At 39.2% G+C, this 17,004-nt stretch overlaps 1 long non-coding RNA gene across 5 annotated transcripts in view; it reads left to right on the top strand.

Annotated features, from left to right (window-relative positions):
• LOC110356708 (uncharacterized) overlaps positions 1-17,004 on the top strand; it is a 279,999-nt gene that overhangs the window by 55,553 nt on the left and 207,442 nt on the right. For 4 of the 5 annotated variants that reach the window (XR_010466631.1, XR_010466627.1, XR_010466630.1 and 1 more), the window contains exon 2: positions 10,866-10,937. This is a non-coding gene — a long non-coding RNA (uncharacterized LOC110356708). Of the gene's footprint in view, positions 1-8,951; positions 9,071-10,865; positions 10,938-17,004 lie in introns of those variants that run through there. The other variant, XR_010466628.1, reaches the window with a different exon arrangement.

Raw genomic sequence — 17,004 nt, 5'->3', positions numbered from 1 at the left:
AGTTGTGATTCACACTGTTCCTTCTCTGACAGCTTGTTAAAAATGTTGGTAGAATAGGTGCTGCTGTTACACTTTTGTTATTCGGTGCTAATTAGAACAAACTTAGGCAGAATCAAAAGCAGTTTCTAAAGGAAGCTGATTGTTTTAATAGGAATTAATTGAAAATCCAGACCCCAGTGGTGAAGAAGGCCATAGGGAGCAATGGCACACATTTAGATTCACTTACCAATCTGTTTTGTGCTCATTGCAAATGAAGTTATTATGATTATGTCCACACTGTGAAAGCGCAGGGATGAGAAGACTGTAGGGCTGGTGCCAGAACCCCACAGGAAGAAATAAAGCAGAGACGTGAAAGCAACTGCCCAAATATCCCAGGTTGTTTTCTGTGTGCATTTACACTATACATGACTCCAGTTTCTACTATCAGTGCAACTGGCTGGGTGCACCCATGCATAGGAATTTCTCTTCCTTCTGCTGGCTTGTGTTGCTCTTATCAGGGTCATGGAAAATAAATGCCTCAAAACAAATGAAAGAGTTCTTAAGTAAACTAACTGCCCCACAGAGCCGTTGCCTTTTGACAGTAAGGCTAGACATTTAGACAGCAATGTGTCATTTTTTCCAATGTTCTTGAAAATTCCGCTTTAAGAGGAAAAACGACAGGAAAGGCTGCATCAGTCTTGTTAAATTTCTGGGAATGGAGCTAAATATGATATGGTGTGTATCTATTGCCTTCTGCCAAAAGCACCTCAATTTTGTCAGAGAAAAACGGTAGGAGACACTGTGCCATAAGCTGATAAGGTCATATTAAATCAGCTGTCTATTGAGTCTCACGTATTTTATATCGAGTCATCCCCTGAGGGCGTGTTGTGTTCAGACCCTTGGACAGCTGATAGCACGTAGGTGATGGCTGACAAGCACAGCAAATCAGCTAGAAGCAAAGCACAATTTTTGGGGAAAAAAAATGTGTAAATTAAAAACCTAAATAAATTCAAGAGGGCATCATGTTGGAATGATGATTGTGTGACATTACGAGGATTTTTAACAGCAACAGAGAACTTTGTACTTAAGCTTTTGTGGGGAGGAGTCCATAGCCCAGGCGAGACACTGGGGAACTGGCAGCGGTTTGGGAACAGGCCTTTTTCCTGGAGGAGCCGTAATGGGGAACAGCACGAAAATGGGAAATTAATGTTAAAAAGGAAATCAAGTTCCATGGTAAAGTTATTAAAATTATCATAGAATTTGCTTTGGAAAAAGAATGGTTGCTTAATATAGCCTTAAGAATCTGGCACATTCTCGATGATGTTAATCCATCTGCTGACATTTCATCTTATTCTTATTGGTTTTGTTTCCAGTTTTTTGATACCTCAAGCATTTTAGATGTTATGTTATTGAAGTCATGGGTCTTGTAGAAAACAAATTACCCCATAGACTTAATTGCACCCATCTCACTGTTTATCTTGTTGAGGTGAACTTATCTGCATTTCATTGTGGAAAAAAAATAATAATCTTTGATAGGAAACAAACACACAAAACGAGAGCAAAAGTTGATCACCTCTTGCCGTTTCCCCAAAAGCAAAATTAATGAGATAAGCCATTATTACTTGTCAGGTATTATTTGAACCCAAATAATCTGTTCCCTGGGTAGTCCTCAGGAAACCTCATGCTTTTGCGGCAAAGTGTAAAAAAGTTTTCTTAGTTGTGTCAGTATTTAGATGGTGCAGTTTGAGATTTTTGTGGCTGGGCAGCCTCCATGGTGGAGAAAGACGGCATTTGAGCAAACACGACACATTTATCATGCTGAAATGCGAAGCTAGTGAAGCAATATACCTGAACGTGATCTTGTAAAATTCCAGTTTCACTGCTGCAATTTCAAATTTTGACTGAAAGTGTATTGTTTTCCCAGACTTTTCACTTACTGTCACATAGAATTTTCAAACTTATTTTACTGCTGCAATACTTGAAATGTTGGAGTTTTTGGCTTGTTTTTCCCCCACCTTTTCTTTCTGTTTTTTTAACTACTGCATTGCTGTGGACAGAATAATTCAAGCAACCAGATTAACAGAGTGCGTTGTATGCATTTTTCAATGTGGATGATATTCCCTCTTTCAAACAAGCATGTGCTTGTGTGCAGTTATGCTCATGTAGCTTTGCGGTTAATGTCTATAAGTTATTTCAGTTGATTGTGAATATATGGATTCACTCTTGGAATTAGTGGAGTGTGTGGATTGGGGAAGTCAAGGCAGAAGGGGAATCTGTGGGGAAAACCCAATTGACTGCCTTACTTGAGACTTCTGAAGACTTGTTCCTTAATTTCTTTGTGTTTTCTCTTTTGCTTCAAGGTTTTTCTTTGTTTGTACGTGTTTAATTAGTATCTCAAAAACATATGCAAACTAGCTGTCTGGCTAAAGATTCTGAAGCACACGGGAGTGGATGAAAGTGGTTGAAGAACACAAAGGAGCACCTACAGGGAAAACGTGCTTTTACCTCCTGTCCCTTGATTGCCAACAAGGCAAACTAGAATCTGGGCCTGTTGAAGCCAAATATAAAACTTTTCTCTCTGTGGCCAGTATTTCACCTCAAGTGAAAGGTCTGACTCCTTTCTTGGTTGCAGGGGTGTCCTGCACAGATTCCTGGGCTGTTTGGTGGGATGTGTCCATAACCGAAATTGTATCGCGGGTTGATTTCCATCAGTAGGATGGCCAAGAGGCACTTCTAAATCTGGGCCTTAGAAAGACTGAGTCTGTGCATGTTTCAAGTAGGTTCTCCCTCTTCTTTACTAAATTAGGAAGCTACTAAAAGATCCAGCTTTGTTAGAGAAACATATTCAGATAAAGGACAATTCAATGATTTATTTACCGGATGATAGAGAATGAATGGTGCCTGTTTTCTGCACATGAATCATAATTGACTTTATTATGATGTTCTCAGTGTATTCATTATTTGAATTGATTTCCTGATTCATTCTTTGTCAGTAGGTTAGTTGCCAGCAGTTCATCGTGGGTTTCCAATGTTTAAAATTTAAGCTCTTTGTAACGGGTATTCAAGTCAGATGATGCGCTTTTTTTTTCCAGATTGGAAAAATGGGCTGGGGCAAGGGTTGGTGCAAATAATAAAAATGTACATGAATTTAAAATTCACTGTTTTCACACTTCAAAACACTTTTAAAATACATTATTTCTCAGCAGAATTCACCTCAGTGCAACAATCTGAAAAACTGTTCCCTTCCATGTCCTGATCAAGCTACATACCAAAGTCTCAAGTGACATGCAGGTTTTTGCTCTAGTATTTGCACAGAGAATGATGTGTAGGAACTCACTTGAAAAATCAAGTTAGAAAGCAATCCAAATGCAGTGAAACAGAATGTTCTCACTTATTTACAGCTTCCTCTCAGTTCTAATAATAAGTGGAAGTGTGGATCACTTGAGCAATCTCACTATGTTTCCAGCACTCTGCAAATTCTTCAGGGATTTATTTCTTTTTCTGGAGGGCTGTGTACTGGAAAACAGGACACAATCGGGCTAAATTTGCCTTGCATGTGTACAGCATCGATCTCTTATCATGTAATTAAGTTGTGACTCAAGAGACTAACTGCAACCCACGCACCAGTTATTTGACCCTCTGGAATTTTGCCTTCCTTCAAGCAGCATGGTTATGTAGGTTGACGGTGTGCTAAGTGTTTCTAGGATATTCTCTTTGGCTCAGGTTTATGTTCTGTTTACTGCATAGATTTATGTTGAATTTTTAAGGCATAGGATATAACATACGAATGTCAAATGGAAGTTGATCTTTTTGGCTCATTGGTATAGATACGAACATCCTGAGACACGACCTGTGGCTCAACTTTCCTATTCCTGTCCTTCATAGGTGGACCAGCTGCTAAATCCATGTGTTGACATGTGTAAAAAAAGGTCTTGTTATTTGAAACACTTGTGGGTAAATCACTATATTCTCCCAGTCTTTCATTTTTTTGACGTGTTAGGAATAATATGCAAGTGATATTTTGTGAAGCAGGATGCATAAACCTTTGTTCTTTGTGATTCTGGAATGGAAACTGAGAAATACAATGAAACCCTAACAGAATTAAAAAGCTGATAGTATTTTTCTGCCATGTATACTTAATTTGGCAGTTGAAATAGGTTGAGAGTTCTAATATTCGCAGCCATAAAAACAGTATAATCTGCTGCTATAATAGTATTTTTCCCTTTGTATTATATTTGCCGCAGGAAGACTTCCACAAAGCCTTCACTGAAGGGACAAAAAGCTGTTACTGCAGCTCCTTTAAGTGTTTCCGACTCCAACTAGGGATAGTGACCGTTTGACTGAAGAAGCAAGTTCACACATCTGGTGTCTCATCATCCTTTCAGGGTCATGATACTTTAGGGAATTCTTAACCAGAGAAGAATAAGTTGAGGCTCTGAAGATGATTGTGATAGTGATGCTTTGAAGCACAATATTAATGCTCTGGGCATTACTCATTCACGTTAATTCTGGGATCTCCTAACCCATTAGTAATTAGTGGGATGTCAGCATGCCCCGTGAGGTAAGTAATAAACCTATGCCCAGTTATAGTGATGACTAAATATAGCAACGCTTTTGTGCCTGCATTTCATGAGGGGTCAGCCACTGACCATTTTCATTAACAGTCAAAACTCTTTTATTAACAGATGTTAACCAAGCAAGTTTGGATTAGAAAAATCATCAGAGGATAAAAAGGATAAGTTAATTTAGAATAAATGTTCAAAAGGGTGTTTCCTTGACGTGTTAGAACAATCATTGCTATTTTTGTCTTGGTATCCAAGATGCTGGAGAGGAAAGGAAGAGGTGAGGAGAACAAAGCCACTAATAGGGGTTTCACATTCTAAGTGTAGGATATCATTATCTATGCCAATTTAAGAGTGCTAGCTTCTGAAGGACGCAGGATGTTAATAGATTAGAGCCCATCTTCAATAATCTCTGTCCTTGCAACACCCTAATAATAACAACATCTATTTATTCCTTATAGAGATGCACTTACAGAGCTCAGGAAGCTTCAAAATTCCCTCCTGCACAAGCTCTCCCTGTTGTGAACCATGTCTCAATTTCAAATAGAGTAATGGCAGGTTCAGGATCCCCTTCCCTGTTGAAGGTTTTCTTCCCATTGTAACTTGTCTTGCTTGTCTTTGTGTACATATTCAACTGAACTCTTGCTATAAATGAAGGAAAGAAATCCATGATGAAGCGCTTTCAGCACTCTTTTTTTAATAATAATATGGTTAGTTATCTTTAAAATCTGCTGAACAATTAAAGACAGGCTCAATAAACAGCAAAGGCGTTCATCCAGCTCCTCTATGTTTAGCAGCATCGTGCAGCACCTTACGTAACCAATGCTGCTCCCCAAAATGGGCTACGTGGATCAATGGACCAGTTGGTAAAAATCCCGCAGATTCTACGTCTTACTGAAAATGGCTTTCTAAATATTTTCAGAGAGAAGACCATTTGCTAAAAAAGCTCATGAATTTGCTTTCAAATAGGCAAAAAATCTCTAGATGTAACAAGGACAAATTCAGCCAGTCCTGTTCAGTTTTCAGAGCAAGAAAGTGAGGTACAAAAGAGGTGACTTTCTTTGAGCTCGGTCAGTGACCTGGTGGCAGAGGAGGGAAAGAACCCCAGGTGCACGGGCCAGGAGCCATATGCTCCAGCCTCCAGTCTCTTCTGGATAGTCCATCTGCAACACTTTGCTTCAGCCAGGAAATGTTGGCCCTATGCTGCCACATTTTATAATACATATATAAAACCTGTATATTTTTATATGTAACTTTAAAGGTAGGTGGATTTTTTTCCATGTTAAATTTACAGGTAATTTACATAACTAATTTGTAAGCCAAAGTGTAAATGATGCTCAGCTGAAGTGACCATTTTGACAAGCAAGTGCAAACATTGTCAGAACATTGGCAGATCTGGTTTGGACAAGACTGAGCTTGACAGGTTTTTCTGTGTGCATCTGGGTATTCTTGTGGGGGGAGAAAAGGGGGAGTGTGTTTTCATTTTTGTTTTTTTTTAAGAGCTACTTAAGAATATTGCATTATAATAATCTGATTTTTAAGTTCTCTATGTAGCTATTTCATTTAAGATATTAAAAAAGCTGGCATGCAAACCAGAAAGCTGATTTTTCTGTGCTTGTTGTCCCCAATACTGTTTAAACAAAGGCAAAATATTGCAAAACATGCAATGCTCTCAACCATCTGACATAATAATTTGCTCAATTTAAAGATGATGACTTAAGGAAAGCTTGCAAGACACTTTACACTGATGTTAGATACAGATGACATGGATGATAAGGATTGGGACTGAGGGAATGAACATTTTAAAATTTAAAAAAATGCAAGGGTTGTTTTGTTTGTTTGTTTTTAATCTTAGTACTCTAAAATTGAGGATTTTCATGGCTTGATTTTTTGGGAAATTTTAAAAGCCTTCAACTTGGTATAAAACACATGGAAACTCACAGTGTTCCAGTAGATATACATATCTATCTATCTATCTATCTATCTATCTATCTATCTATTTATATTATTTATTTATTTGATTAATTTTAGGCCTATAGATCCTTTTCTTTGCTTCCATCCTTCTCACATGTCACTCAGTTTGGACAAAGTCTCTTCCCATCAGCTTTGTCTTCAGCTCTCATCCAGATGAGCGCTCCCAGGATGTGGTAGGAGATCCAGTGAGCTCTGGAAAGCTGGGATTTCAAAATGTAGGTCCTAGCACATGTCTGCTTACATAGACATAAAGGAAACCCTAGAAAAAGGTTGTTTTATTTTTGTTTGAAAAAATATATATATAGTTTTCAAATGGAATGCAAGTTAGCTTTGGGCACTTAGTGGTAAGTAACAAGCTGGGGACATTTGGGGTCAAAAAACCATGATTTTCTCATTCTTGTATTGCCCAATTAATGTGATGTCTCCAGGTCTTGTGGTTCTTCAAGACCAAAGTACACAGAAGATGGACAGATTGTAATTTTGCCTGTGAACCATTATTTATCGTTGCTCCTCTTGATCATCTGCATCTGCTTTAATAAAAAGAATATTTAAGAAACCATAAAAAAACTAACCAAATTATTTTTTAATTCATTATGTAATTAAATCACTCTTGTGATTTGAGAGCTGTGCAACCACAAAAGAAAACAAAACAAGACAAAAAACAAAGAGGAGTGATCAGATCTTTATATTTAAACACATGTCGGGAAAAATCTGTGCTTAGAAAGAAAATGTACAGTCTGTTATGTGTAATGTCAGGTAAAATATTCTGACTATCCCACTGACCTGTCCTGCAAATGTTAATACACGTGGTAGGATTATGGAAGTGAATAGGTCCCTTATGTACAACAAGATTTCTCTATGTGCCTTAGACATATACACACACAAAATTAAAGCCTGCGTATTCCAAATCTCCTTTAGCCACTGTGAGAATGAGAAAATTAACGGAACTAAATTTTATGTGGATAACCTGGGACATTTTCAGGTCATTTTCAGTGGACGTTACCTGGTTCCAGTTGGATGAGGTTTCTAGCTCAATTCTGTGTATTTTGAGGAGAGCCAAGCTGTGGCTCAGGGACCCGTGTGGTTCACAAGTGGTTCAGGTTGTGGCTGGAGCTCATGAACATCCTCATCCCATGAGCTCTCGTGAGAGTTTGCAGTTCCGGCTCCCTCTTGCTCTCCACCCTAACTCCTGTGAAAATGTCAGCAAGTGGTTCAGGCTCAGAAAGACCGGCTTTCATATTTTAACACCTGGTTTTACTGGTATGCATACATGAATGTGCCCTACCAATTAATCTGCACTGACAAACTTGTAAAATCTCACCACCAGCTCTGCCGATTTGCACCAAACTATGTAGACTATTAATTCTCTTCACACTGAATAAGGTGTCTAGAACTGAAAAATACAAAATCATTAGTTTTGTCACAGAGGTATAATGTATGTGATAAATGTTTTGGATAATGAATTTATGTTTCAATATGTAGACACAACCTCAGATTTTCAGTTGTAATTTTTCACAGTTAGCAAGCTTGTAGAATAGAAATCTTCCCCTTCACTGCTCTAAGAATTCACTGAGAAATAAGGGAACCCCCCCTATCCAGAATACAAGTTATCTTGTATTTTTGCTAATGTATATAATTACTGATGTGGGTGTTCCCACATCTTAGAATGGAAAAAGTGCTTGCCAAGATTGAAAAACCATAGTAAGCAATATAAATGATTTCTCTCACACACCAACATTTCTTGCTGAGACAAGTGAACTGGAACTGTGTTTCAAACCATATAATTATACTCCTATATATCATTTGTTAAATCAGATTTCCCCCACCCTCTTTTCTTTCAAGTTACTTCTAAAAATGCTTTTCTTCCAAGAGGCCTGCTAGCTGGGGTCCTCCCCTTTGGAGATCTCTTTCCAAGCAATGGAAACAAATAAAAATGCAAACGGCACATCAAGACCCATGTGACATGTTGTCCCTTTACCATTATTGCCCTTTGCTTCAATCTTTGCTCTAGCTTCAGTGTCACTGAAGTCTACTTGGGCCAGATACAAGGTGTTGCCTGTCTGGGGTCTGCACCAGGTGTCCATGGGTTATATAGAGCATTTTGATCATCCAGCCTGGTTTTCTCCATGACATAGGCTGTACAGTTTTGTTTCTCTAGTCCTCAGTCAGGTCTAGAACTGCCTGTTCAGATAGTCCATGGGCTGTAGAAAGATGTTTGTGGATTTCCTTATTTCACGCTCATTTCTAAGCTGTTTAAAATATAAAGAAGCTGACCCAGTGTTTTCACACCCATGAAATAGAAGGACTAATGAACAATTTTTCTAAAGCACAGACTATATGCAAAGGTCCAGTACGCAAATCCTGACTTGTTTATGCCTCAGGTTGCGCATACAAAAAGCTATTTAACTTTGAGCCAATATATCTTTCTTTCCAGCACCCACACTTCACTCAACCCACCTCCTCTGAGAAAGCCTGGGGAAAAGACTTTATACCACACTCCAAAAGGCTGGCGAGTAAGGCTGTGTTGGACAAAAGGACCATCTGAATATGAACTGGTACCAGCAATGAAACCTTTTGCGATTATAAGCAAAGTAGAGGTTCTAGCTGTTGGTGTATTAGCATAGTCCTGTCTGTTGTGAAGCTTGTAGTTGATGTAAGCGTGTAAGTTGATGTTGCTGTTGAATTTGTGGTGTAGGTGGTACTGCTCACGTTCTTAGAATAGTTTTCCCCAGTTCATGCTGGAGATTGCGTACTAATGTGTGGTGCCATCTTTGGGGACTTTCACGACACAGTTTGGGAGTCTAAGGACTTCTCAGAATTGTTTTTCTGTTCTGAGACTCTTGCACTGCAGACCACAGAGTCTGGACAGTGTTTTTTCAGGTTTAAATATTGATTAACATGAGCAAGAGTTGTCAGCATGACATTGCAGTTTTCTCTTATTAGGCTCTTTTTTTCCTTTGGTTATTCTATTAGTAACTGTCGCTGAGAAAGTTATATATTAAGGGTTTGATATATCAGGGGAAGAAATTCTTTTATGATTCACTGATACGTGCACATGATGAGGATGCATTGGATTTCAGCCTAAATTTCCCACTGGTCTTTTTTTTTCCTATTGTCTTCCCTCTTCAATCTGTTATTCCCTCCTATCTTAGTTTTTTGTATAACTTTTTTTTTTCCCCTCCTTTTCTGTTCAGTCCTCTGAAGTGTTGTCAAGCAATGTTCTAGTTCTGGTTGAACCCTTTGGTCCTCTATATGAGAACAGATCTCCAACAGTTCTCATGTGGTGCTGCCTGTATCCAAGATGCCAAACTTCTAACTCAAGTGTTTAAGGAGATGTATTTCAGACTGTTTTCCTTGGGGTTTAATTAATTTTTTTAACAGTTCTTTTTTGTACTAGCTGATTTACCATGTGTTTTAACAAAATAGAATATGAAATAGAACAAAACACTATTATTTGAAAGAAGATGCTGAGAATTATGAGAGTTATTTATGCTGGTTGTTATTTAATGAATACTTGAAAACTGTCATGCTTGGGACCATCCTTGTTAAGGAAGCATTCATTCTCACAAAAAAAAAGGTACAAACCGTGCAAAATATAAAGAAAACAAACCCGGCTGTAGGAAACGCAAATGTGTACTGTGTACCTACCATGATCAGAAATCTGCTGAATTTACAGCAATGTCTGTCATAGGAAAAGTTATAACATATTGTCCTTTTATTGTGTTTTATGCCTTTTATTAGCTTGCAAATCTAATTAGGAAACCAATTGGCACGCAGTATGCAATGACGGAAGCAATACCACCTATTCTTGTGGCAGCTTTGGTTTTGCTTTATGGGTGGTCTTTGTTCCTAAAGGCTTATATGAATACCACGTATTAACTGAGCTGGTTCTCCCTTGATGTCTGTGTTGTATTGTACACATGTTGTCACTGTTTGACACTTAAACAATCCAGATTCTTAACCCAGCCCATATTTAGTGCCATAATAAACTTCTGAGCATATGTTTTTGAGAGGAACAGTAACATTCATCACTGCAGTGTGACATACAAATAAGCACTACTGGAGAGTGTTCATGCCTTCAGAGGGCAGAGCTGGACTGGAAGGTGTGTGCCAAAGGGATGTGGTCATCTGCCTTGCTCTTACTGGGCTTTTCTCTTCTTTGCCTTGCTTCAGTAAATCAAAAGAGTTATTGAAGTGACCTACAAAATTCACCCTGTACATGTGAAAAACACACATTGTTACAAAACTTTTCTAGTGAAACGTTTCCTGTTTGTGGGTTCAGCTTGACTAAGAGTAGATGTGAGGCATAAACAGTTCATCTTCTCTCTTTGTCTCTCTTGTGTCTTTCAGCGGGGAGCTCCATCGTGGCCTGGTCCAAAGCACTGGTCTGGCAGATGTGTTGTCCTAATGCTTCCTGCTCCCGTGAGTCTCCTTCTGTTGGTTTTGCAGAATTCCCATACTTGACTGGCTTTGTTTCAACAGAGGTGTTTTTTCAGGGTTTTGGGTTGGATTTTTTTTTTGAGGTGTCTTTGGTAGAAATGAAATGGGAGTCACATATGAAGGGCTTCATGCTTTGGCTTGTCCCTTGTTCTCTGTGAGCAGGACCAGAGGCTTACAAAGACTGACGGTGGTACAACAGATTTAAATTGTGGTCATATTCTGTCTTAGTTGGGTAGACATGTTCTGATTCAATGAGAGCTTTGTCTGAACAAGGACAGAAAGGTTGAGCCTTGGACAAAGAAATAATTTTTATAAGTCTTAACAAATATTTAATGTGGAACTTTAATTATAAAAATAGAGTGTATGTATTTTGATGTCCTGCTGTTAAGTGACAGATCATCTAGTGTCGTCTTGGCCTGAGGAGGACCATATATATATATAATATATAAATATATATGATTTATATATATATATATATATATATGATTGATATATATCAATCCAGTGGGAGTATCCTCCTATTGTACTAATATGTCCTTAAAGAAACAGGTGTTAGAGATGAAAAAGAGAAAATATGTTGGAAACTGAAAGAACCATTTGCCTTTATTGCTTTGATTGGTACTTGCAGATGCAGCACAAGCTTCTACCAATGAAAAAATGAAAAAAACCCAATATGCAGTATATTCCAGTGCCCAACAACAGCTCCCGCTGTGAACTGAAACAAAAATAAAGGTGAAGCTACTAGTTGTCATCATAATATTAATACCAACAATGCATTTGTCTGTTTTTAGACTGTCTCTTAGATTCTCATGGCAAAATACATGTGTGCATCAGCAACGGGTGCTACTTGAAAAATGAGATTCATTCATATCTGACCTTGGTTTGAATTTTACCCACTGTCCTCATCAATGAAATGAAGCCCAAGACTATTCACCCTTCTGTCTTCCCCAAAGCTCAGGCATTTGAGGCTGTATCTAGGCCTGGGCTCTGCCCTGGTTTTGTGCTCTGCATATGTATACAGTGTGCAAGAGAGCAGAGAATGCATTTGAGAATAAACCACATTAGCTCCCAAAGAGAGATTTTAAAGTTTTAATATTATGGTTGTCTAGTTTGATTTAGTATGTGGTCATTGAATTGTATCATTGCAAGAAACATGAGAACAGCAGCATGACCATGAGGTATATTGTATTACAGAATGAGGTTACACAGCACCAAAGCACCACCATATTTCAGTAACAAATGCAGCTTCTGGGGAGTTTTGTTATCATTGCATAAGCTTCACTGCTCCCTAGAAGATGACACTGATTCAGACAGAAAACACTAATTCAGTTCTTGCCAGCAGAGCCAATTGTCTCTTTGATTACATTAGACTGACAACTGGTTTTCAATGTCATTGTCAGCCGCAGCTTCTCATACATGGTGCAGTGGAGCATGAACTGGGCTCCCTTTATTTAATTATTTCTGCCCATTTCTGTATTTGAGAATAAGGCAAATGTGAGGCTCCATCTAGTAGACAGAAAAATGTCAGGTGTTTAGGTTACAAAACTCATGCTTCAATAGCAGCATCCAGCAGATCCTGAATGTGCGTGTCACTCCAAAGAACTAATTTGAAAGTATCATTTATTTTTTTTTATCAGTTGTTTAGACATGACCTCAGCTTTTCTTGATTAAAGAACTGTTGCATTAAATAATTTGCAGAATATCTTTACATTATTTCTTAATTAAGTTGTAGTTGAAAGACTACGTGATCTGCCCATTGCAGGCACTTGCAGTGAAGGTCTGAGTGTGGCCCGTGCTGGCATCCCTGTGCTAAGCCAGTGCCATGGGGGTGATGAGAGTATGATGGTGCAGACCCTGGAGAGCTCTCACCTGGCAGGTACAAAGGAAGGTTGAGCATGGGCTCCTTTCAACCAGCACACACAGGGCAGGAGGATTTTTGTGGAATCAAGCCCTGCTTGGTCCGGACAGCCGTGCTGTTTAACAGGGAGCATTGCCCTTCCCTGTGTATCACAACAGTGATGGGCTGACACCAGTTCTCTCCTTTGCAAGTAGACCATCAGGAAGTTTCTCTTCCCTAGGTTTCTCAATGACAAGTCTCAGGCATGGATTCCAGAAATTCTTCTTAAACTGATAACATATTTGCAAGGTACAGCGTTTAGGAACTTGAGCTAAGAGCCTCTGGCAGAGGAAACCTCCCTGACAACAAGGAGAGCCCAGGTACACCTTGGTCGCAAGCTCTCCAGAGTGCAGAAAACACGACATTTTCTGCATTTTGTGGTTTGTTGTGTTATCTGGAGCACAGGACTCCCAACACCACCAAGCGCTGTACTTACATGCGTGTGTCTAAAACCACCAGAGATGATGAGCCCCTTCCCCTCCTCTCTGCCTCCCTCACACGTGTTGCTCCCTGAAAGGGGGACTGGGGAATCGGGGGGTTGTTTGGGGGTTGAGGAGCACGCTGCAGAGACCTTACACTTCTGTGCTTTTTTCCTACACCCTGCTGGTCCTTGCTGTTCCCTCTCCGCAGGAAAAGGATAAAGTGGGGGGGTCAGCATTTTTACTCTTTAAAAATCTCTTTATACATTTTTTATTGTATCGAGTTAGGAAAGCATTTGTTTCTTTTATTTTTTTTTTCTTCATTAGGATTGTGGTTTGTTTGCTGTTGTTTGTTTTGTGTTTTTTAACATAGCTGAAAATTTTCAGCAGATCTTGTTTCTTGAGGAGCTATGGGCTTAAGAAAAGCAAGAGATGAATGATTAAATCAAGGAGAGGTATCAGCAATGAAGGTTGCTCTGCCAAATAATATGCTGTTAAAATAGTATTTTTGCATTAGTTTTATATTCATGTATTAAAAATACCCCAGAATGTCTTGCAAGAGTAGGTATTCAAGGAAGAAGCTCCACAAGCTTGCGGTAGCTCTGTGAAATAAAGCCCTATGAAATGGCTGTTGCCAGCTCCCTGTGATTCTTTCATGCCTGCAGAATAAGAGATTTATGTTCTTCATAAACGTGTATCCTTCTGTTTCTGAATTCTCTTCTACTGTTCCCATTGCCCAAAAGCCAAACAAAGCTAACCTCCTCCAGGTCCCAGAGTGAAAAAATGCAAACACACTGCATTTAAAAGTAGATTTAGCAACTCCAAAGTGGGCGATTTGGTTCCACCCATCAAACCTGAGTTCTCTGATCCAAAGTCAGATGGGTGCTACTCCTAGCGAGATGTGTGCCAAATCTAATTAAGCTTTGCATAATGTACATCTTGAGTGATTTGATTTATGAGCTTTGTTTGAAGAAAGTAATAATAAAAAAAGAAAATGGCTTTGGTAATAAGCTGTTTGAATTCCCTGTGCATGTAGGCACAGTCCCTGCTGGATCTCCCTGAAATGCTCCTGAGGTGCGCAGGTTGCCTATCACAGACTGATGCAATGTTGGGAGCTGGTGCTAAGAGGGTGTTTGATTGGGGGTCCTAACTCATTGTTCTCCTGGCTTTTGGCTCAGCACAGGTATTCAAGTAGTCCCACTGTGTGTAATGATTTTGATTCTCATAACCACCATAAAACCCAGAAAATTGTCATTTATCTCCATTTATACGAATGGAGTCCAGTGCACAGAGAGGCTAGAGGTGGCTGTAGTGCAGTGCAGGCATGTCCAGAGGTCTAGATCCTCAACACCTCAAGTCCTGTTGATTCTGATGGGAAGGTCATGGTGGCTGGCCATGGCGCTGTCTTATATCCTATAGTATTCCTGGAGCTGGGTTTTCTCTTGCCATCCTAATACTAGCTGTCTGTCTTGTCTTTGACATCTTGCAATTTGTGGGTTACCGAAGAGGATTTCCTGCAGGGCTCCTGATAAGGCTGGCTCTTATTCTGGCAAGCTTGCTTGTTCTTCTCCATCCCTCAAAGCACCAGCTCATTAGGTCTATTGCAGCATGACCCAAGATGAATCCATGTTTGTAAACATCAACATTGCAGTGCTGGTATTCATCACACAGCATGGAAAGATTTACTGGAAAGTTGCACACACTGAAAATTCATGGACTGTCTGCAATAACTGCCTGAGGATTGGTTGGGAAGGTGATTACCTTGGGATCAGATCAACAGTGATATTTCAGTATATAACTTCTGGTAATTTGAATGTGAATAAAGGGCAATAGGTCTGTGGACTTGGATATTGGGACTTCTTTTCCCAATCACAATCTTGCACTGCATCAGGCACCAAAACGTGACGAAGCATTGCACGTCTGCAACTTCTATTCAGTGACTGTTAATTACTCCTGGGGAAAATGTCTGAAACTTTTACTTTGCCTTTAGAATGAAAACAAGAGCCTTGAGGACTAACAGTTCACAATGCTGTTATGTTATCCTGGGGTAGAGTAATTAATTTAAGACATCCTTTTCTAGGAAAGTTCCTATTAGAGCATGGAGGGAAATGTTGTATGTTTATCTTTGCTCTCTTCAGGATGATCTCACCTGAAAACTTTTAAGGGTTTACAGCTTGGGAAGTAGGAGTTAGGTTTAGGATCAGATTTGCTTTTATTAATAGCTGGTCACAGAATCTCGTGCTATTTTATACAGATGTTGAAGACTATTGGGACACACAGCCTGTGTGTAAGTGCCAGTCTGTCTCTTCAACAACACAATTTCATGCTACTAAAACTAGGCAAACGATACGAAAATACAACTGCGTGATTTGATGAAACATTACTGCTTGTGTAGGTGTGTGTGTATGTGTTAAAAATGTTTGAAAAATCACTTCTTTTGGAGACTATTCATAAAGTAAAATGATAAATGATAAATGCAAATATTTTTTTTAGTTTAGTTCTTTTAGAAAACTTAGACATGATTATTCTGAAAACTCAAGCTTTGAAATGTTTTACTAGCTTTAATGAGAATAACCTCTTTTCTTCTTATTTTATTCTTATTCCCCTGGAATAATACAAGAATGAAAGAAAATAACAACATTAACAACAATTTTGAGTGAATTAAAATTAATATAAATTTAAGTGAATTTCCCCTAAGATACCCCCCACTTTTTAAATCATGATACTTGCTTTGTTGGGATGTTTGGCATTTTTATTTTTTGGTACAGCTGAACCTTGTGGAAGAAACATTTCCCCAAAATTCTGATATTAAGCAAATATCAGTAAATAAAAACACTGAATACATACACTTTCTTAAGAGAAAACTATTCATGGCATCACAGCCAGGCAGCAGAAACAAGCTATGCAGCCTGTTGTGTGTAATCAACACAGTTTGACTTTTGAATATTAAAATATTCAAAATTTACTTACAGAGCTTTAATACCTCCCAGAACTTACCTGGTAATTAATTTCAAATGCCATCTCAGGAGGTGAGGGGAATGAGTATATTTTTTATCGTCTTTTTTTTTTTTTTTTGGCAGAGACAGATGTAAAAATCCCATTTTTGTGTAGCTAGATATGAAATGAAAGTTTGAAGAAATGAAAAGGTATTTATGTTTTCCACAGTATCAGCACTGTGCAACAGTGGCTACTTATACGCTCCAACTGTGCAGTGACTCTGGCATATGGGGGAAAATCACAGAGGGAGCTTTGGGGGAGCACGAAAGTTTTCTGTGGTTGTGGTGATGAGCAGAAGGGTCTCGTAACACCCGTCTTTGCAGTGATGGACCCTCCTTTTTCCTTAGAAATCACAACCAAAAGGTGAAAGCTCCCATCCTCATCTCCTTCATTTAACCGCAGGACAGAGGCTGGAACTTTCAAAGGCACCTGAGCGCACAAGTGCCCCCCTCCCATTGAATTTTAATGGTTTGGAACACTTGACTCCTTCAGGCTCCTCTGCAAAGCTCAGCTTTGGTTCATCTGCCCGCTTAGGGGCTTGACTAACAAGGCTTAACCCAAGGGGCAAAAGCTCTTTTATGTGAGCCAGGCGCTCTCTTCCAAAAATCTGCACGTATGGCGGGAAGCTGCAGCATTTGTGTGTGTAGAGAGGGGCCTGTGGGGGACGGAGGGAAGATGAGTTTATTTTTAAACTGGTTTGACTGAACTACAGACACGAGGCAGCATCCCGCCTCTG

This window comes from Columba livia, chromosome 16 (genome assembly GCF_036013475.1).
Source record: "Columba livia isolate bColLiv1 breed racing homer chromosome 16, bColLiv1.pat.W.v2, whole genome shotgun sequence".
NCBI lineage: Eukaryota > Metazoa > Chordata > Aves > Columbiformes > Columbidae > Columba > Columba livia.
The sequence above is the reverse complement of the archived record's forward strand: the minus strand, read 5'-3'. Positions and strand labels throughout refer to the sequence as shown.